Genomic DNA, 23,373 nt, shown 5'->3' with positions numbered 1-23,373 from the left:
TCGACTGTTGAGCTGGTTCACTGGTCAGTTGAAAGTAACTCTATGTTGTGATTGTTGATATTTGTAATCTCTTTTTGTTATTGTTTATATTTGTATTTTACATCTGCCAGCCTTAAACCTGTCAGGTAAACCCAAGTATGTAAAGAATAATCAGAAGCATTTTTATTGATTATTTTAAGTTGAAAATACAGTAAAACTGATATTAGCAACCAAATTAGTATATTAGTTATTGAAACTTTGTTTCATTTCAGAGGAATAAAATGTCTTTATTGGTTGACTTGGTTACCTGTTTATGAAGTTATACTCTGGTTTAAAAATACATCTTTTGTGGAAAATGATTTGCTTCTCAACAATATATAAATGCACAATTATCAGCTGTTTGTAGTTGATTTTTATCATCTAGCGTTGTCAAATAGGATATTTTAATTTTTTTCAGTTACTTAAAAATATCAGTTTCCTGCATTTTTTTTCAGTGATCTTATTAATAACTAAGGGTTATTTTTCTGACCTTTCATGAACCTTATAGTGCATCTTCTAGTTTGGTGTATGTGCTACTGTTCAGTTACTAAATGGTCTTTTATTAAAGTTAATTATAACTGTATGAAAATATTCTTGTATATATTCTAAAAATAATAGTGGCATCTCTTAATTTAAAATGCTTGCCATATGTTTAAGGAGCCAACATTTATGTTTTTAAATTATATACATCATATTTATATTTTTATAGTAATTTTCAAATTTTTTAATGACAAAATAGATACAGGCTGTGCTTTTTGTTTGTGATATATTCTCTGTGTGTTGTTTTAATTGTTGATTTTTGTTTTCTCACAATGCATATGAGCTATATCTGTCTCAGGTTTAGCATTCTGAATTAGAAAATGCAGTAATTGCACAGGTGCACTTTCTATTGGCTGTCCTAGATTGACTTCCAGCTTGAAGCTGTAGAGTTCACAGCACTGTGTAGAGCAGTTATTGAGTTACAATGAAGTCTGGAAAACCATAGTCAGATATCTGTAGCTACTGGATTTATTTTGTGATGGCATGTTATTTCTTTAAAATCCCCAGCAATTGAAGAAATAAACTTTTCTAATACTATGTACTATATTAATGGCTACAAGTGGCCTAGGTATAAGTTGGGAATCTCATTTTTGGGTGTCTTCCATCTATTTTTGTTTGTTTTATTATTATTGAGCATTGGGAGCATATTGCTAAAGATGAGCTGGATGACAGGAATTGGTTTTTGCTTTTTTGAGTTTTCCTAATGGACTCAAACTCCTGAAAAATGTACTAAAGTTGTAATATGATGATTGTTGTCTGACCCCTCCCTTCTTTCAGGTCCATATTTTCAAATCAATAAAAGTTAGAACACTCAAGCTTGTTGCGGTAATAGGCTGTATACTCTTTGGGACAGTTACTGTGGCTTCTTCTGTGTTTTGAAAGTGTCTTGCGCACTGTGGTCATTAGCACAACCCAAATAATAAGTCATTTAAAATATATAATGTGTCATTTCTTATTTAAAAATACATTGGATTCTTACTAGACCAAATCACTAAAAGTTTGTATATTATTACGATAGTATTGACAGGATATTAAAAATACCAAAGTTTTCTAAAAGATTTACATAAACAATCATAACAACTTTAAAAGAACTGTAATTGATTTTATTTTACTGAAAAGAAATTTTTTAAATAATTTGTTAAAATGAAAAATCTTTAAAAACAGTTTATGTTTTTCATAGATTTCCATCTTTTAAATAGGCTGTTCTTGAACTATACTATCAGTTATTTTTTCATAATTTTTGCTATTCTTGTTTTACTCATTGTTGGTCATTCCATGGGAAGATGAAGTGTTTTCTTAACTAACTTATTTTCCCTCCACTCCGCGCTCATTGGTTTGTTATTGCAAGGTTATAGCTGGGGTACTGACTTTTTGTGTGTGTGTGTGTTGAGGTTTTTTGTTGGAGGGGAGGAGAAGGAAGAAAGACACCAACACAAGTATTTTCAAAAATAACTAGTGATATTTAGAGCCTCAGTGTTTGTGTTCCTAACTTAATATTCCTTAAAGGGGCCTTATTTTCATGAATTTTTGGACATCTACTTTCTGAATATCAGACCCTTGTGAGGGGGTTCAGTTTAGGTACACAAAAATCATTAGTTATGTTTCAAAATCTTGGCCCACAAATTTTAAGGACTTCTGCAAACTGAACTGGTCAAAATTTGGGCCTACCAACCTTAGAAGTTTTTCCCAGTATGTAACATGGAGCCCGGATCCTGTAAAGAGATCTGCACAGGCAGCTGTTTATAGGAGCCCTGTTGAACTCTGTGTTCACTGTTGTGGCACATACACTAAGAAGAAGACTCACATGGATACCTTAGCAGATTTGGAGCCTTGGTAGTTTGTGATGGTAGGAAGTTACATCTTTCTGTGAAGCATCTGGCACTGTGCATTGTTTGAGATAAGATCTCAAACTAGGTGGACCATTGGCCTGTTTTGCTATAGCATCTCTTAGGATCATGTCATTTTGATTTAAAATTATTGCTTAAATAGCTAGTTAACTATTTGTATGACACACTGGTGATCCATATGTCTTCATCAAATTGAATGTCTTGTCAAAGATATACCACACCCTTTTTCAGGTAGTGAGGGTTGTTGTTGTTTTGAAACTGTAACTATTTTTTCCTGTTGATTGTTGTGGAATTTTGCCAGATGACTATAAGAGTGTGTTTTAGCCTTCATTAAAAACATAAATTTAAAACTGGATATGCTCCTGATCCTATGATAAACAATTTAAATAAGCTACAATTTTTTTCTCCAAAAATTATGTGAGAGACTGCCTTAATCACACTAACTGTTTGAGTACATTTGCTTTGAGTTGTCTGACAGGTATAGCAATTCATGTGCTATGATTCTGAGCAGTCAAAAGCCAATAACCATTGATAGACTTTATTTGTTAATATAGTGGTGTAAGTCTCTACAATAGGAGTTAGTGTAATTCCCTTGGATCTTAGTGCAAATTAGATGTTTCATGTCAATTGAGATGAATTAGTAAAGCATTTTCCAAATACTTCTTCTGTGTGGGTACTTTACAGCGATAATGGAAACATTTTAATAAGGGGCATTACATGTAAATGTTGGTCAAAAGCATGTTTTTACATTTCTTGTCTGCTATGACTTGGTAAACATGTTGGCAAAAGAGAATTTTAACAAAAAACCCAGAAATTTATTTCATGTGATGGTTGGGTAGGCCCCCAGTCATACAAACTGTTGCCCTGTTGTGGCCCCTACCATCCATGTGGAGTCCTGTCAGTGGGACTCATGTGGGCATAAACCTACAGGGATGTACCTATTTGTAGATTCTGTGCCTATAGCTGTATATGGGGAGCAGGTGGTAGGAGGGAAGAGAATTTAAAACCAAAGGTGCAACTGGAATATGGGTGGCTGAATTAAAAATCACTGTTACAGAGACATGAATTATTTCTTTTAATATATTTGTGATGGTTAGAGAAGTTAGGCTAAAGATTGTTGTTCCCTTTAGATATCAGGTAGAATGAGTTTAAATTTCAGTCATGTAGGTAATTTTTTAGAAATTGTGAAGCTGGTTTATAAGTGAACTCATGCTAAAGATAAGGGCAGCAAAAGCAGAATGAGTTACTGTTAGGGGCATAGGAGAATAAGAAGGGTTTTAATAAATATCGGGGTGGGGGGAATAGTAGTAAAGGAAAAGTAGGTCAATTAATAAATGAGGAAAGGGATTAAATTAATTATTAAAAAAGACCATCATACTGAACCACTTAAACAAATTCTATCTTTAATGAAAAAAATAAACAAGTTTGGACAATTAAGAACTGAGGAAAACCTTATAAATATAGCTATTGATGAAGAGTAAGTAGAATACTTGAAGAAAAATCTGAACAGTTTTATACATTCGCTGAATTCCGAGGTAATGTGAGATTGGAGAAAAGCAAATATAGTTCTGATTTTCAAAAAAGGAGAATCATCCTAGCAATTAGACCCCCAGAAAAAAATCTAACCTCTATCCCTTATCAAAGAATGGAACAAATATTGAGAAAATTCCCCTCTTAATATAATCGACCCATGCGCAATAAGTAGCCTGGATTTATAAAGAACAGTTTTTTTGCCAAACTATGTTGATTTTCTTTCTTTTTAAAAAAAATGTTCAAAATTAGGTTTTAATCCTGCAACTGGACCTGCACAGACATCAATGGTTTCTGCATGGATGCAAAGATTCATCTGCCTGATGGATCTGGTTGTAGGGTCAGGGGCTGAGGCCATAGTGGATAATGGAAAAGTTACAGCTGAATTTATTTAAATTTGAGTAAAACATCTGAAATATTGTCTCTTAAAATCCCACTCTCAAATGAGTTAAAATATGGCCAATGTTGTGAATTAAAAACTGATTGAAGAACAATAAACAAAAAGTGATAAATAGTAAAGAATGGGGGACATGCGTATGAGGAACTGCAGAGATCTTTTGGGTCCAGTTTAAGGCCTCAGTCCTGTAAAGAGAACCACTGGTACAAATGCATAGTCACATAGACTCAGTTTCATTGCAGCTTCGAGACCATAATTATTGTCTTTATTAATTATCTTTAAGAGAAAGTGAACAGCATACTAATGAAACTAGCAGATGATGCTAAACTGGAGAAAGTTGCAAATACCAATGAGGACAGAGAAATAAAAGAAATAGACCAAGAGAGATTAGAGACATTGGTAGCGGATAACAAAATGAGATTTAGTTTTGAAAATTCAAGCTAAACATCTGGGGGGCAATAATCCAGAAACAGGTATTCGGTGTGGGAGTATAACCTGGAAAACAGTAATGTTGAAAAAGAGATGGGAATGGTAGTGAACCGCAAATGAGATATCAGGGGCCCGATCATCCTGTCAGTTGCTTGTGCATACAGCTCCCATTGATACTGATGGGAGTTCTACATGCTACTGACAGAATGATCAGGCCCCAGTTTGCAATGTGCTATGGCAGCAGAAAAGGCCAACATAATTTTAGGCTGCATACACAGAGGCATCATGTCACGAAACAGTGGGGTAATGGTCTCTCTTCTATGACACTAGTATGACTACATCAGGAATATTATTTTTACTTTCAGCACCTCATTACCAGGTGGGACAAATAGGAGTTAAGCACTGGAATAAATTCCCTAAGGAGGTTGTGGAATCTCCATCATTGGGGATCTTTAAGAGCAGGTTGGACAAACACCTGTCAGGGATGGTCTAGATAATACTTAGTCCTGCCTTGAGTGCAGGGGACTGGACTAGATGACCTCTTGAGGTCCCTTCCAGTTCTATGATTTTATAATTCTATGTTTAGAAGACTTTCGGGACTGATTTAAAAGGAAAGACTGAGATAAATATGCATTGCTTGACTAAGCAAGGACTATAGTGGCCATGATGATATCCATCCTACAGAGATTTAACAGGTTTTAACACTTAGAAAAGGGTGGAATTATTTAGAGTAGTGTAAGGGGCTGTAATAAGTAATGGGAGTAAATTAAGAAAAGATACATTTAAACTAAATAGCAGGCCAAACTTTTAAAGTAAGATCTACTATATTGTGGAATAGTCTGCCAAGGAAAATTGTGGAAACCCCATTGCATGGGTCATTTAAAAGTAAACTGTTTGGAATAAAGGAGAAAAACAGCATTGATGTGGAGATGGAGTAGATGATGTTATAGGTGTTGACCATCCTTGAATAACACCGTAAGGGAGTCTGTCATTTACTACAAGTTTTACTAGAACTCTCCGTACTTCACCTTAAAAAGCTGTATAACTTAAACTTTATCACACACCCTGAAATGATTGCAAGAGTAGAGATCACATACGGCTATTAATTGTTAGGGGTTTTTAATTCTTTTTTAAGGAAAAATAATTTATAGTTTGTGTTTCCATCAAGCATTTGGGGCCTTGGTTTGAAGGCTTAGGGAAATATTTTAAATACTTGATGGAGAATTTTGTTTTAGTTATAGTAGTACTGTTGGTGCCTCTACAGTCAAGGCTAAACTTGATTTTTTGAGATTAAATATTTTGGTCATTTCAAATCTCAGGGTGTCTCTTGGTAAGAAGTTATTTATTTAGATGGATGCTGTCTCCCCACCAACTACACTAGGAATCTGCTCAAAAGTTAATATAGCCTCAATGTTGTAAAACTTGCACTGGGGCCGGGGGGGGTGGTGGTGGTGGTGTGGGAGTGTTCAGGAGGCAGCAGCAAATGAGGGAGTCAGTGGCAGCATGGTTATGTTAAAGTTGTTCTGACTGAAAAGTCAACCAAAAGTCCCTGAAGCAAGTGTGAAGAAACAGGGCCTCTCTGCAGATGGCCTGGCCTTCATCAGATCCCTGAGATCTTCAGTAAAGGGGCAAACTCCTCTCTGCTGCTGAACAAGCTGGTGAAAACTCTCTGAAGTGAACTTTGTGGTAATTTTTTTTTCTCCTGGTTCCTTCCTGTGGGCTTTTCTGTTGGAGGTAATGATCTGGATTCTCTGCTGCTAAACTTGCAAATACTCATTTATTTATATATTTATTTTTGGCAAGACACTATCCTTCAGTGTTAACACATAGTTCTGAATTTCTTTGTAAGTACTTTAAATATATATTTAAACTGACAGTTACGTGCAGTGACTAGTAATTTACATAAATATAACCTTTTGGTAAAAGCTTTACTTACTGTGATTACACTAAGACCTGTTCAGTCTTCTGCTAACTGGTGAAAGGTTATGGAGGCTGTTTTCTGATGTCAAATTGAAACAGTGTTAAATTGAGTTTATATTTTCAGACATAAAAATAGCTATGGTAACCATTTAAGTTTCAAATATAGGATAAACAGAATGCTTGGTAGTGCAAGACTCCTGCTTGTCCCCTAATGGAGTGGAATAAGGCAGTGGGCAGGAAGGCAAGAGGTTCAGAGTTCTTTTCCCTTCATCACCTGACAAGTTTAAATTCTTTGCAATGAACACTTTAATGAGTAATATAATTTGCCCTCATTTGCAGGTGAGATGCCTGAGTGCAGGTCTACACTGCAAAATTAAGTCAACGTAAGTTACATTGACATGCAGCCACCACAGTAATTAAATCGCTTTTGCATGTCCACACTAGGCTCTTTGTGTTGGCAATGTGCATCCTCAGCAGGAGCGCTTCCACCAGTTTAACTGTCAGTGTGGAGCATGGTGGTGGGACGGCTTCCGAAAGGCAGCAATAGTCGATGTAAGCAACGCAGTGTGTACACTGACACTGTGTCGACTTAACATTGACCTGAGCACTACGCCTCTCGTGGAAGTGGAGTTAAGTGGGTGTAGTGAGTGGGCTACATTGGTAGGAGGTACATTTTAGTGTAGACGCTTAGTTAGGTCAACGTAAGCTGCCTTACGTCGATCTAACTCTGTAGTGGAGACCAGGCCTAAGACACACAGAAGTTACGCCAGTTACATTCAGTGCATATATCAGAGCTGAGAATGGAACCCAGGTATCTTATGTGTAAGATCCTTATCTTATCCGATAAACTTCTTCCAGTCTCTGAGCCTCAGTTAAGCTATCTAGAAAATGGGCTGTTAATGCTTACCACATTTGAAATCAATAGCTGAAAAAGCACCATATTAGTGCAAAGTAGTAGTATTTGCCATGTTTTGCAGATGGGAAAATTGAGACTCTGAAAAGTTAAATCAGTAACTTAGATTGTAAGCTCTTTGGGGAAGGGATTGTCTTTTTACTATGTATCTGTATACTGGAGCTCTGGTCCTTGATTGTACCTTGGAGTTACTGCAGTACAGATAATAATTTTGGAGGACACACTGGAGTACAGTGAATTGGGCGTGGGCCAGGAAGCCAACCAAAAGGCTTCTAGTCTTGGGTGTGACATTCATTTGGTATGCAACCTTAAACAAGTCCCTTGACATCAATGTTTACCCATCCATAAAATGGGACTGTGAAGTCTTTGGGGCAGAGACTGAATGACTTCTTATTTCTGTGACATGCCTAGCATGCTTTTGGGAATTTGAAAATAAATTCTAAGAAATTAGAACTATTTGAAAAGATAAATCTATTTCCAAACTGTTTATATGTGCCCTTCCATGTGGAGAAGCAAAGAGGATGGCATAGATGAGAGGTGAGAACATATTCCCTCCTTAGGGAATATGTAAATTGGAATACACTCATAGAGAAGGAATAGAAGGGATTGGATGGTATTTGGTACACATTTCTCTGAAAGAGAGAAGCTGACTTTTAGAAAGAAAATAAAATAGCGAGAAGCTACCTAGAATAGCGGTGGATCTTTGGACTCTGCTTGCGGGTTTAGTGGGCTAAACATCCAGTTTCAAAGATAGTCTCCCAGGAGCAAAAAGTTGAAGTCTAAACAGAGTTGGATTCGATTTTCAACCTCAAGATAGTTAAATTGAGGTTCCTACAATTCCATAATACTCTCTGTATATAGGCCTCAATTCTGCAATGTATTGATGCCTGTGCCTAACTTTAAGAATGCGAGTAGTGCAAATGAAGTTAATGTGTAAAGTGTTTTGGTGTATGTAGAAGTTGCAGTATATATTGAGCTTTATAGGGACATAAATTGGAGTGTCTGTTCTGTTGGGTCATTTCCCAGGCAACTGAGTTAGCTGAATGATAATTACCTTAATTCTGGTATAAATTTAGTAAATGCCAAGTAGTTTAATAGTGATTAAGATGTTAAGAAGGTGTAAAATTGTAAGCTCTGATAATATATATATATATATATATTTTCATATCATAAAAATTAAGAGTTATACTTTTGTCAGTACACAGTTAACTTTAGTCAACTGGTGGCCTTGGTCAAGTATTGCAGAGGTCAGGTAGTATCTGCAAACAGTTCCACTTTATGAAATTCACATATGCAGTTTGTAATTTTTGGCAAGATAGCAGGACTTTGAAGCACTGGAGTTTGAAGTGCTTTTTCCTGAGCATTTTTCTCTTCCCTATCCCATTTTACTTCTGGAAGACCTAAGAAATTTAAATTTAAAATAACCTATATTAATATAATGCTACGTTTGCACAGTAAAGACATGAAAAGTCAGGATTGACCTAATTTAAGGCTGAATGTGCAACCTTATCTCTGCCCCTAGAGCATATGTTTTATGATCAGGGTCTTGTATACTCTGTGGCACAATGGGACTAAATTCCACAGCAACATTAATCTCTTGTATCTCCCACCCTTACATAAACATGCAATTATGGCTCATAGTTGAAAATAATAATTGACATGAGATTCATTTAGTATTTTCAACAGTGATTATTTTTTGGTATGGATTTTTCTTCTTTATGCTCTTAACGTATCCTAGCTCCACTTCTCAAGCTTCTATCATGTTGACTATTTGGTCAGACTCAGAAACTTTTTTCCTCTGCATTTCTGCCAGAATAGGTGGGAGCTCATAGCCAGCTTCAGCAGCTCCTCAAACTGGTTCCCTAGGTCTTTACTGCTTTACTATTTTCCAAGTTGACTAGCTCAGCTCACCAGTCAGTGGTTCTGATTTTTCCCTCATCCTCTTCTGGCTCCCTGGCTGGAAGTTGGACTCCAGCTTTAGTTCAATGACCCCTCGCCCTCTGCTGTCTGTCTCCATGGAACAATTCAAGGAGCATTAATTCCCACTTGTGGGAAAGATTGGAGGTAAAGGAAGCTGCAGGCAGGTCCTGGCAGGGAGACCGAGAACCAAATGTCAGGTGTCTGGCTGCAACAAAAATGTTGAATTCCATAGTATCTGGGAAAAATTCCACAGCTGAATCCATAGGCCCAAACTGAGATGAATAGGGCAGTTCATGTGTCTTAGAGCTGTTATTTCAGGGTCTTTGCAGACCTAGGCAGGCATTGCAGCATTGCTTTACACTTGATTTATGTTTCCAAGATTATCTCTGCAGCCACAAGGGCTACAAATATAATATTTTAAAATTGAAAACAGTGCTTCTGGAGCAGAATTCTGTATAAAAGATGAATTCCACAGCAAATTCTGATGGTGGATTTGTGGAATAAACGGCTCTGGTTATGATACAATTTTGAAGGCAGTTTTTTGAATAATACAGTGTAAAATCATACAGTTTTCTTCAACCTTAGGCAAGCTGGTTGCATATTTTGTACTATGTGCTACTCTATGTATGCCATGAAAATAATTTAGTTGAATAGTATGCAGTAAATTGTAGTTAAACACATTGTTGATAAATACAGTGCCATAGAGTAGTAGTAAAAATGTGCTGAACTGCAAAATTAAATTACAACATTAACTGTATCAATGACTGCATCACTATCGGTAGTGCTTCATTATTACGCCTCATGGTCAATACACTGTTATTACTTAATACAGCTAAACACTTAGAAACATGAATACATTTTTATGTGATCTTATAAAAAACTCATTTTCAGTTTACTTCTATTCAGCTAGTTGGAAATATATTGAGAATTTTCTGATCAAGAATGTATAAATATACATTCTATATACGATCTCATTTAATAAACAATTTAACCGTATTTTAAAGAAAGTTCATCTGGCAATTGGAGAAGTAAACATTTGAACTTTATTAAGATGGTTTGAGGAGAGTACCCATTTAAAAAAATCACCTATAGTTCTACATAAGACATAGGAAAACAAAAACAACCAAACAAAACCCCAGCTCACACAAAAATACACTAATACAATTCTATTTGTCTGAGATCCCTCTAGTGCAGTGCTTCCCAAATTGGAGTTCGCGAACCCCTGGGGTTCACCAGAAAAATTTCACTAATGGTGGCCAGAGGACCCCGGGCATTGGAGGCAGCAGGTGGGACCCGGTTGCAGGGCAGACAGCCCGAGCCCCAGGGAGAGCGGGGCCAGGCAGTTGGGGCTGGCAGCCTGAGCCCCCACAGTCAGCGGGACCTACAGCCCGAGCTCACTGCAGCAGGAGCCCCACGGAGTGCAGAGGAAATTTAAACTTAAATCCCTGGAAATACTAATTTTTAGGAGGGGGTTCACGAGATTTCACAATTTTGTGAAAGGGGATTACGGGTTTTAAAGTTTGGGAATCACTGCTCTAGTGAGTTAAATGATTGTTCAGAAATGTATCGATCTCCAATGGGAAGCAAAAATATCCTGTTGGTAGTATAGTACATTGATGGTTTTATAGGTATTGATATTGCAGTAGGATATGTATATGTGGAATTGTGTTTGGATCTGCATAGGCCGCCTGCTGTACCTATGTGGAAGTCCATTGAAATCAATGGGATTCCTCCACATAGGGAAAGTGGTCTCTTTGTTCTGAATAGATTGCAGGATCTGGGCCATAATTATTAAAATACAGCTTTAGAGAAAAGATGGTCTAACAAATGGAAATCAGGAAAGATCTACTGAACACATGTGACAATAAAATTAGTGTAAACTGAACAGCCACGACTTCCATTGCCTCCAGTGGGACTTGTAGATAAGTAAGGGCTGCAGGCTCAAAGCACATTAGAAGTAATTTTCTCAAGGATAGGACTTGTATTTAGCACAATGACATCAAGTTAAGACAGTTTAGTGTCTGATCTAGCTAGCGTTGGGGAGGAGGAGTGCAAGGAATCTACTGAAAACTGGGAAAGACCAGGAGATAGGGAAAAAAGTATATAAAATATAATTTGGCTTTCAAAATCAACTTAAACTTCATGTTACTTTTTCAGTATGGAAAATATTTTTACACTGACTGACCCACACAGGTTGACAGTTCAAAATTTAAAATAAAAAACCTTTAGTAAAAGTAGTCGAGTATCAGAGGGGCAACCATGTTAGTCTGGTTCTGTAAAAGCGTCAAAAGTCCTGTGGCACCTTATAGACTAACAGACGTATTGGAGCATAAGCTTTCGTGGGTGAATACCCACTTCGTCAGATGCATGAAGCTTATGCTCCAATATGTCTGTTAGTCTATAAGGTGCCACAGGACTCTTTACCACTAGCAAAAGTAGAATTCACTTAATGATTGCTACAAAGTAGGTGCTTAGTTTAGTTCTTACCGTTAAGTTTTCAGGATACTATCAACAGGACTTTGTTTTACCTTTACTATCATCCTTAGTTTCATCAGTATATTATAATGCTCAATATTGCTGATTTTTAGTGGCCACAATAAATACAGACATTTAAAACCTTTTTTTAATATCGAGGAGGGGAATAGTCGTGGACATAATTTGAGAAATGAGGGAGAATATGAATATGAATGTGTATTATACAAGATATAGAAAGCATCTTGATTGCTTAAGGTATTTGAAATAGTATGTGGAACTTTTCATCTCTAGGTCACGGAACTGAATTCTGGTCAGGATGCTGGGTAACTAGCGAATTAATAGTGGCATTATCTTATAAATGTAAGGTGGCCTGTGGACTTGATTGAGTTCTACCTTCTTATCCCTACAGGACCATTCTTCCAGAACAAAATTCAGACATGCTTGTGAAAGACTTCCCAGGGTTCTCTTGCATCTCTGCTTGTGTTATGAATGTTCTGTGAATAGAGGAATTCATTTTTGTGAACGTTTTTCATGACCATTAAATTTACCGTTTTTATTCAGATATTTTTTTAAAGTGGAGATGTCATCTGTATAATTACTGTTATTTTATCATTATTTCTACAGTATTATAATTGTATACCATGATTTACAGGGAAATAAATAACATCACTGCCCTGAAGAACTTACAATCCAAGTGTCTGATCGTCCAAACGCTTTTTCATGGGAATCATTGTCCCAGTGAGGAAGTCAGCGGGACTACTCACCTAAGTAAAGGTGTGCTGGACTGGACTCTAAATTAGAACATAACACAATGAGGATGAAAACAAATATTGGGAAGTATAGGGCTAAGGAAGGACACAGTATCACAATAAGATTTTACATTTGCTTTGGTTAGTAATGTCATCTTGAGGGTTTTTTTTTTTTTTGTTTCATTTGTTTTCTAATGATACTGTTACTGTGAGAAAAATTAGTAAATTTATTTCATGCACAACTAGCTGTCATAAGAGCTACATACATATTTTGTATGTAAATTATATGTGTAGAGAGTACATGATGAGATGATATGGCATGAAAATTTTGTCTCTATTTCTTGTATCTCTCCCACATCTGAAGCCAGATTTCATTGTTATCATGAGTCCAACTGTACAGAGTGCAAAGAGAGACAAAATAAAACACCTGTAAAAATGATCTGCTAGCTTTCTATACATAAAAATGTGAAGACTTAAAAGTACGTTATCTTGGGACCTTCTACCGTTGGAACAAAGTGCTGTGTTACAGTACTTCTGTTTACAGCTCTGATGGTTCATGAGATCTCTGATGATAATCCTGTTCCTAGTGCTTGTCTTTGTCCTCAGACCAGTGTAATTTTGGGGCTGGAACTTTCACATATTGGAGAGGGTAGGAAATCTTCCTGTAACAAATTGATTTGAAAAGGTGGCTGCTGTTTGAAGCTGTTGAGAGATTTGGAATGTAAGTAGTCCTGATAAAGATGGATTGTGAGCAGAGGGCAGATGAGGCAGTCAAAGTTGTATGAAAAATGCAATTTACCACGTGACTGTGTAGTTTCTACTGTATCATATAGATATAATATCATTAGAAGAACATTGTTTTTGTTTCTGCAATAATTTGAATTATTGTTTGCAGTGAAGATTGAATGGCTTCCAGGTGTTGTGGGCAAAATCTCATGTAGTATTATGCTAACTGGAGCTATTATGCTTATCACCACTCTGTTTCTCTTCTGTCAGAACAACACTGATAGCTCAAGAGAGTAAAAGCAATACATGTTGTTTGAAAGGGGTATTTCCCTCCTTTCGTGTACCCAATATACATCAACCCCTGGGCGTAGAGGAGGTCAGAGAAAAGTTGTGCTCTTTCACCCCTATATGTATAAAAATGGTTGCTATTAACTGACAAAGCAGCTTGCTGTGTCCTTTTCATGTAGCCATGTGTCCTTCCTTGAGGGGCTGTTGTGCTGTTGGCTTTGCCCCCTGATAATGACATAGATTCTGATTTTGCATTGCATCAGGATAGGCTAACATGGAATCCTGTACTTGTGCAGAGTTTCATTGATTTCACTGGGTGCATGGTACTGAGTTAGCAGATAGCAGTGCAGAATTGGAACTATTAGTAGCAGAGATGGGGCTTTCAGAGCAGGGGAAAAAAGGGATCTTAGGATACGTCTACAGTATGAAATTTCAAAATTATTCTATTTGAATTTTCGGAAGCAATTTTATACATTCGGTCTTGTGTGTCCCCACTAAAGCATGTGAATTCGGCGGAGTGCGTCCACACTACCGAGGCTTGCATCGAATGTCAGAGCGGTGCACTGTGGGTAGCTATCACACAGTTCCCACAGTCCCCGCCGCCCATTGGAATTCTGGGTTAAGCTCCCAATGCATGATGGGGTAAAAACATTCTCGCGAGTGTTTCTGGGTGTGTGTCGTCAGTTGCTCCTCCCGCCATGAAAGCTATGGCAGACAATCATTTTGCGCCTTTTTGGCATGCAGACGTCATACTGCTTTCGGCAGATGGTGCAGTGTGATGCACTCTCTCACTCACTCACTCACTCACTCTCACTGCTTCTCTCCTGGTACTATGAATCCACCTCGGATTTCCTCTCGTCTTGCTATGTAATCTCTGTAAGTATCTACTCTTTCTCTTCCTTATCGACCGCTTCCGTTGCCAACTCTGCTCGGCCATCGTGAACTGAGCAGCACAGCTTCCGCTGCCAACTCTGGTCTCCCGCTCTTGCTGCCCTACCGAGCTTCTCCATGTTTTCTGTCCTGGGCTCCTGCCTCCGTGAAAGCTACAGAAGACAACCATTTCCTGCCTTTTTTCAGCTATCGTGAACCAAACAGCATCTCTTCTGCTGTCACTCTGCTCTCCTACATTTTGTGCCCTTTTTCCGGGATTACCCGTGCAGGCGCCATAGCGCGGCAAGAATGGAGCCCACTCAGATCTCTGCTGCAGTTTTGACCATTGTAAATACCTCGCGCATTATCCAGCAGTATGTGCATAACCTGCAAAACCAGGCGAGGAAGCGACGACCGCGCGATTACGATAGTAATGAGGACCTGGAATCAGATGTTCCTAGAAGCATGGCATATGGTGATTGAGAGATCATGGTGGCGTTGGGCCAGGTTCATGCCGTGGAATGCCGATTCTGGGCCTGGAAACAAGCATAGACTGGTGGGACCGAATAGTGTTGCAGGTAAGGGATGATTCCCAGTGGCTGCAAAACTTTCGTATGCATAGGGCCACTTTCATGGAACTTTGTGACTTACTGTCCCCTGCCTTGAAGCGCAAAGACACCAAAATGAGAGCAGCCCTAACAGTTGAGAAGCGAGTGGCCATAGCCCTGTGGAAGCTTGCAATGCCCGACAGCTACCGGTCAGTCGGGAATCAATTTGGAGTGGGCAAATCTACTGTGGCGGCTGCTGTGCTGCAAGTAGCCAACGCAATCATTGACCAGCTGCTATCAAGGGTAGTGACTTTGGGAAATGTGCAGACCACTGTGGATAGCTTTAATGCTCTGGGGTTCCCTAACTGCGGCGGGGCAATAGAACGCATATCCCTATCTTGGCCGGCGGCCAGTACGTAAACCGCAAGGGGTACTTTTTCATGGTGCTGCAAGTACTGGTGGATCACAAGAGATGTTTCACCGACATCTATGTGGGATGGCCGGGAAAGGTGCATGATGCTTGCATTTCAGGAACTCTGGTCTATTTGAACAGCTGCAGGAAGGGACTTATTCCCAGACCAGAAAATTACTGTTGGGGATGTTGAAATGCCTATAGTTATCCTCAGTGACCCAGCCTACCCCTTAATGCCCTGGCTCATGAATCCGTACACAGGCACCCTGGACACTAGTAAGAAGCAATTCAACTTATAGGCTGAACAAGTGCAGAATGGTGGTAGAATGTGCTTTTGGATGTTTGAAAGTGCGCTGGCGCAGTTTACTGACTTGGTTAAATCTCAGTACAATCAATATTCCAATTGTAATTGCTGCTTGTTGTGTGCTCCACAATACCTATGAGAGTCAGGGGGAGATGTTTATGGCGGGGTGGGAGGTTGAGGCAACTTGCCTGGCAGCCAGTTTCGCACAGTCAGACAACAGGGCGATTAGAAGAGAGCAGCAGGGTGCGCTGCGCATCAGAGAAGCTTTGAAAGCCAGTTTCATGACTGGCCAGGGTAAGGTGTGACAGTTGTGTTTGTTTCTCTTGAAGTTACCCGCCCCCTATATATATGAAAGGAAATAAAGTCACAATTGTTTAAAAAATGTTCTTTATTTGTTGCACAACACATTGAGAGAAATCAGAAGATAGACCGAGGGAGTGGGGGGTACTGTGGGAAGGAGAGTGGAGGAGGGGGGAAGGACAAGTCCAGAAACCAACTCAAAATTTCGGATATGCCAGCTTTCTGCTGCTTGTGCAATTCTCTGGGGTTGAGTGTGTGGGTCCCCGTAGCCCCGCCCCCTGGTGTTCTTGGGCATCTGGGTGAGGAGGCTATGGAACTTGGGGAGGAGGGAGGATGGTTGTACAGGGGCTGCAGCGGCAGTCTGTGGTCTTGCTGCCTTTCCCGCATTAGATCCACCATACAGCGGAGCATGTCAGTTTGCTCCCTCATGAGATTGACCATAGCATCCTGCTTGCTCTCGTTGCGTGCATACCTCCTTTCTTCATGTTCATTTAATGCTTTATGGGACTCCGCAATTGTTTGCCTCCGTGCATTCAGCTGGTCCCTGTCAGTGTGGGAGGATTGCATGAGCTTGGCGACCATGTCATCCCGAGTTCGTTTTTTCCGCCTTCTAATCTGGACCAGCCTCTGGGATGGAGTAGATAGGGACCATGTTGAAACATTTGCACCTGCAGGAGGAGAAAAAGGGAGGGTGGTATTTTAAAAGATACATTTTAGAGAACAAAGGGGACACTTTCTCAGTGAAACAGGCAATTCATGGTACACAGCACATGTTCTTTCTGTACAAGTTCGCATTTTGCCTTATACTGAAGTGCCTGCCACTTTGGTGTGAGTAAGCCATCACATGCGGCCGAGCAACAGAATTCAGCTTGCAGGCAGCCATCGTAAGTTCTAGGGGCACGCAGGGTTCTGCTTCTTCCGCATTCATTTCAATGCTTTCAAACTGCCGGGCTCCCTTTCCCATAGCAAGCAATGCCTGGTGGGTTTGCCATGTAAAAGGAGGGCCTGCAGGCTCTCTGGGACAATCGCTTCACACAACCCCTCCCTCCCCACCACCCACCCACCCACACACACACACCCCACACACACACACACCCCACACACACACACACCGTGTGGCTCCGATGAGGCTCTGAGCAGGGATGAGCCCTTTAAACTAAATGCGAAAAGCCCAGCGCGGCAGGGTTTCCCCTCACCCCCCATCGCGTGGATCCGATCAGGCTCTCACTCACCAGAAGTGCCTTCTCCAGGGGTCATGGTCCAGGAGCCCGCATTGGCGGGGGGGGGGGAAGGCTATTGAGTCCAGCATTAAGAGTAGTTCCTGGCTAGGGGGGAACATGGATTCCCCACTTGCCGCCTGTGCACTGTCCTCCTTCTCCTCCTCTTCGTCTTCCAATGACTCATCCTCCTCTCTCCATGCAACTCCCCCCTTGCAGGTGTCCACGGACAGTGGTGGGGTAGTGGTGGTGTCACCCCCCCATAACTGCATGCAGCTCATGGTAGAAGCGGCATGTATGGGGCTGTGACCCAGAGGTTCCGTTCGCCTCCCTGGCTTTTTGGTACGTTTGCCTGAGCTCCTTGATTTCTGTACGACACTGCTCTGTGTCCCTGGAGTAGCCTCTTTCCATCATGGCCCTGGAGACTTTAGCGTACATATTTGCATTTTTTTTTTTTGGAATGTAGTTCTGCCATAACATATTCGTCTCCCCAACATACAATGAGATCCAGTACCTCCTGTTAGGACCATGCTGGAGCTCGTCTGCGAATCTGGGACTGTGTGGTCTCTTGTGATGGTGGACTGTGCTGATGGTGACCAAACAGGAAATGAAATTCAAAAGTTCCCAGGGCTTTTGCTGCCTACCTGGCTAGTGCATCGGAGTTGAGAGTGTTGTCCAGAGCGGTCACAAGGGAGCATTCTGGGATAGCTCCTGGAGGCCAATAACGTTGAATTGCATCCACAGTACCTGTAACCCACAACTGCAATCTCAATTTTAGTGCTACTCCACTTGGCGAGGTGGAGTACAGAAAATGGATTAAAGAGCCTTTTAAATCGAAAAAACTGGTTTGGTTGTGTGGACGGAATCAGTTTTATTTCAAGTTACCTAGGCTAATTCCGAAATAACCGCGTACTGTAGACCAGGCCTTAGCCTTGGAATCCCAAAATCTCTCTAAATCCTAAAAATAATAAAAAAAAAAATATTCTTAAGCGCAATTTCCAGTTTTTCTTTTGATTCTATGGAGGGCATCATGGACATCTGGGGAAATCTCATTATATATAAACAAGAAGAGGAGTGCAGTCAGGGACATACCCCACCTGTATTTAGGCAGGTATTCTTCATTTTGCTTTTAGGATAGTGGCCAAAGACTTGTCCCTCGGGTAGCTTTCATGGTTGAAAAGGTGAAAAGCAAAATTAAAAGGCATATTCACAAAGGAAGAACATTTTTTTTCAGCTGAGATTTGAAGTGATTTGGACAACTGGTGAGGAAGCAGTGTAATAGGATTATTGTTCAGATAATGAAGCCTTGCACAGTGAGCTTCTAGTAGAGGGCTGAAGTGTGCAAGTACTAAAAGAATGGAGGGAGTGAGGCAGTTAAGAAGGCTATGGAGAGTTTTAAAGTGGATCCTGAAATGAGTGAATGTCAGTGAAGGTATGAGAGTGCTATGGCTGTAGTGTGTGTGTAAGAAAGCAGCCCAGAGGCGTTCTGCCTTTAAAGGAGCTGCACTAGTCAAAGCAAAACCAGATGATGTATGTGTGCGTGTGTGTATAATTTTAAAAGAGGGTTCTGTACACAGGCAATATATGGGAGGCAGTGATAGGCAGATAAACTCACATAGGTGTTATAGGAGGCAAAGGGAGAGTTCAGAGTCAAATAGGAGGTCAGGGTGGAGCCAGTGTAGAAGAGACACAGTTATGCCTGAGTATGTTTCTCTTGACTATGAGAAGTACTTTTGTGTTCATGACATTTAGCGAAACAAAATTGTGATAAATCCACAAGTATATTTGGTAAGACAGGCGGTGAGAGTGAATAAGAAGGAGCCATTAATGATTCAAAAGAAATGTATATTTGCATATCAGCAGTTTAAAAGGGATAATTAAAGTTAAATGTAGAGAAAATATTAGAGAGGAAGAAAATAGTTATAAAAGGGAAGGGAATTGGATTTAGTGGGACTTCATAGAGAGGGAGGAGAAAGATTCTTTAGTATAGATGTGGGGCTGTTGCCAGAGAGCACAGTTTGATAGGTATTTAAAAATAAACACACTATTAAATGTTAAGTGTTGAGTTCATGATATTTTTGCATCTCCTGCAGTGGGTGCTGAAACACCTAAAAGAGATTGGGGTAATTTTCAAGTCCCACTGTGGTCTTGTGGGCTGTAGGAGGCAGTACTTTCTTTTTTAATATTTGATGTCTTGTTACCTTATGAATACGATTATGTTTATATTAATTTGAATGCATTTTTAAATCTATGAAAAGAATGCAAGACTTAAAAAACCTAATTGAAGCTTTAGGAACCTTAGTTAAATTTTTGTTGGTGCTAATCAGTTCAGAGATCACAGCTGTGGTGTCTGGCAATAGTTCAGATCCTGATACAGAAGGCAAGGAACATTTGCCCTCAGAGAAAGGAAATCCCTTGGAAGTATGTCTCAGCAAGATCATGTCAATGAGCAACAACGCTTAGTTGCTGAATGGTGGTTGACATTGTTGCTTTTGTTTTTTCTCTTTACATCAGAGCCTTTATTTCATCTTGCTTTTCACTGTTACTATCCAGAACATCTTTTCTGTTGCCAGCCGTGTGTGTTGTTATGAAAAGTAATTGTGAAGAACAAAATAAGATGTAGACTCTGATATAAAGAAAGGTGATGGGGGGAGAAGGAATACATTTAATCTGGTATGCAAAAGGAGATCATCTGAAGAACTCATTATCCCTCTGAACTCTGTATCCAAAAAAAGTGGTTTAAAGGAGTTGACGAATGAACAGAATTCTAAGACAGAGGGCTCCTCTGGAACAGTTGTTAATTCTCAACCTCTAGTACATGTACCAGTACTGGTGCTTTGGAAGTTTTAAACTGGTTCTTGGCTATCCAACCTCTTTATTTTATTTTATTTTCCCCCCCTTTTTTGGAATCTCTGCAAACTTCTTCTTGTCTTAATAGATATGAGAATCCAGCCTCTGTACTGAGTCCCAGTATGTTGCCACTGCTACTCTTACTCAACTGTGAGTTCTTGTAACTCATAGTTGAGTTTGGCCATAAGGAAGAGAAAGGAGGGAGGAAGTTGTTGATTGGTGGAAGAAGTCTGTCTGGTGAACTGGTATAGTTCAGAAAAGGTTGGGAACTGCTACTTGAGAACTGTTTTCCATTTTTATGATAAACTATGAGTTTATTAATTTATAGAAAACGTACTAATATTCACAAACAGGTTCAGAGGAAAAAGTATAACATACAAAAACAACCACCACCTCTACCAAATTGTAATAGTTGTTCCCTATTCTAACAATCAGGTATTCTTTAAGTACAGGCTAATCCCCACCATCTCTATTTTTTTATAGTAAGAATACCTGATTGTTAGAATAGGGAACAACTATCAGGTATTCTTACTGTAAAAAATAGAGACGGTGGGGATTAGCCTGTACTTAAAGAATACCTGATTGTTAGAATAGGGAACAACTATTACAATTTGGTAGAGGTGGTGGTTGTTTTTGTATGTTATACTTTTTCCTCTGAACCTGTATGTTAACAAATTAGCTATGTTCTACTAATATTTAAAGTTGTAAAGGACGAAGGTGGATTGTTGGTGTGGACATTTTGCTTGCAGTAGTCCAGCAAGTATATAATATCAGAGACCTAACTATTACTTGATTTAGTTACTTATTCTCCATCAGTGATATTTTAAACTGATATTTACTAGTAATGTAAAGAATTTAATTCTGGGATAGTTACTCCTGTGTTCCAAGGTGTTCGTTTTTCTAAAAGATACATTTGCAAACATACACTTCACTATCTTTTTCGATATGGAAGCAGTTTCTAAAGTAAAGAATGGGAAATAAAATGTTTGATTTATTTTGTTAAAGTATTTTGGATGTTTAGATCATAACTTGCAGGCACTTCCTGATTACAAGATCATTACAATAGCCGGGGTAAACAGGCTAATGCTAAAGGTGAAGGTGTTTATTAACCTCAAGTACGCTACCAAAGAATATATTGCCAAATTTAACAGCAACTATCCTCAAGTGTTTGTTGTTTTCAAATAGTCTTTCCCTAACCTATCCCAAATGGTGTCCCTAGCCTCTGTTTGCCAGAAGCTGGGAATGAGCGACGGGGTGGTTCACTTGATGATTACCTGTTCTGTTCATTGCCTGTGGGGCACCTGGCACTGGCCACTGTTGGAAGACAGGATACTGGGCTAGATGGACCTTTGGTCTGATCCAGTAGGGCTATTCTTACGTTCTTAAACCTGTCCCTCTGATCCCCTTGCTTGTACTTGCTATTTAGGTATATTTAGTGTACCTCCAGAACATGTAATTTATTTGTTTTTCAGTTTTCCCTAGTGGCACCAGTCTTGGTGAACTGCGTCTTTGCTGATAGTACAAAAGTAGTCAAGAACTCCCACAAGTTCAGAGTTTTGAGTACTGAAGCACACAAACTGGAGAAGTATGCTGACTTTATGGTTTTTGAGAATTATAAAAGAAACAGATTGTTGAATAGCAGTTGGTCCATTTTAGGCCTTATCTTGCAGACAATAATCTGAAATATAAACAGAAAGCCATTTCACCTACAGTTCGAAGAGTGGATCAGTAGCAGCCTCCTGTGGGTCATTGATGAGCAGATGAAATTTGTCCTTCCACAGAGACAAATGTCTGGGCCACTTTCCATAGTCCTAGCAGTTTTACTGTTCCCTGTGGCTCCATGAAGAAGAAGGCAGAAATACTCAACAAGCATTCATTGCAATGTTCATGACTGTGATGACTGGTGCATGTTGTGTTCTAAAATAGAAAAGCAGGATGAAGGTTCAATTTTTTATGCAATTTTTTGAATATCAATAAGGCCCTCAATAGTTCATCCCTTATTGGTCCATATAAAGACTGGTGGCAAATTGCCTTTTCTCTCAAGCCCTTGAATATCCCTGTTTCACATAGATTTTTGAATTTCATGTATTCTCTGTGAATGGCCCTGCAAGGTACTGAGTTTCCATTGTCTATAAAAGAATCAGTTTGTGGTCAGCTAGAGCTACATGCTACATATATGATTTGATCAAAATGTCCTTGTGTCGCAATTCATGTTTAAATAGAAAACATATGTTCTATGAAATTGAATTGATTCTGCTAAAGTAATACTGAACATATAATAGTTATTCTATATCTCATTACAACCTCAGATCTATTGTGCTGAACTCGAGGCTTACTTTTTTATTGTATGTTGGAAAATGGAACTAACCAAAATCTGTAAATGCTGTACATTTATGGAGAGCAAGAATTAAAATATTCTTAAGATATACAGTATGTTTAAATAAATTTAGCAAGCGGTAGAAAACCATCTTTGCTAACGTGAATACTGTAATGAGACATATTGTATCTTACAGACAATGACTAGATTTAGCCTATTAATAGAATTTTACAATAACATAAGTTTGTCTTTGGTTCTTACTGAGTAGTTGTTTGTAAAATAGCTTGGAGTGAAAGTATTCTGATAAGCTATTAAACTATTTAAAAAGGGTAAATTATTTGCTATAAATGGTTTCAGAGTTGAAAGTTCTTTATTTCAATCAAGAGTAATTCCTTTATGTGCTCCAAAAATGTAGGAGCACTTAATTTATAATTAGAAAGGTAGTTTGTAGAATTAGTCAAAATTAGAAAGTTTTAAAAAAAATTGTGTAGGTTTGTAGACAGGAGATAAGATGTACCACCTTTAGCCTTTATACAAAATTGATATCCTAGAGGGAGACTAGTAGAAACTCCTAGATTTAGGTTGATTATCTCTTTCCATTGTAAAAGATTATTGCAGCTTTTTCGAGCTCTAACACCTCCATTATTTGCAGCAGGCCTTTGAAATTTGGCATGGACAAAGCCCTGTGGCTAGAGAAGTGCCTTTTGTTTGTCCCATGAAATTCCATTCACGTTTGGCTGAACTATAAATTGTTGAAAACTGCCATTTCCTTCTCTTGCTTGCATTCTTCAGGTAAATTTGGC

General features: G+C 39.1%; 1 protein-coding gene across 1 annotated transcript in view; it reads left to right on the top strand.

The window, feature by feature from the left end:
* Positions 1 to 23,373, top strand: part of ARID2 (AT-rich interaction domain 2) — a 166,729-nt gene that overhangs the window by 2,404 nt on the left and 140,952 nt on the right.

The sequence above is a fragment of the Lepidochelys kempii genome, chromosome 1 (assembly GCF_965140265.1).
Source record: "Lepidochelys kempii isolate rLepKem1 chromosome 1, rLepKem1.hap2, whole genome shotgun sequence".
Classification (NCBI taxonomy): domain Eukaryota; kingdom Metazoa; phylum Chordata; order Testudines; family Cheloniidae; genus Lepidochelys; species Lepidochelys kempii.
Note: the sequence above shows the minus strand (reverse complement) of the source record. Positions and strands in the feature narration are given on the sequence as shown.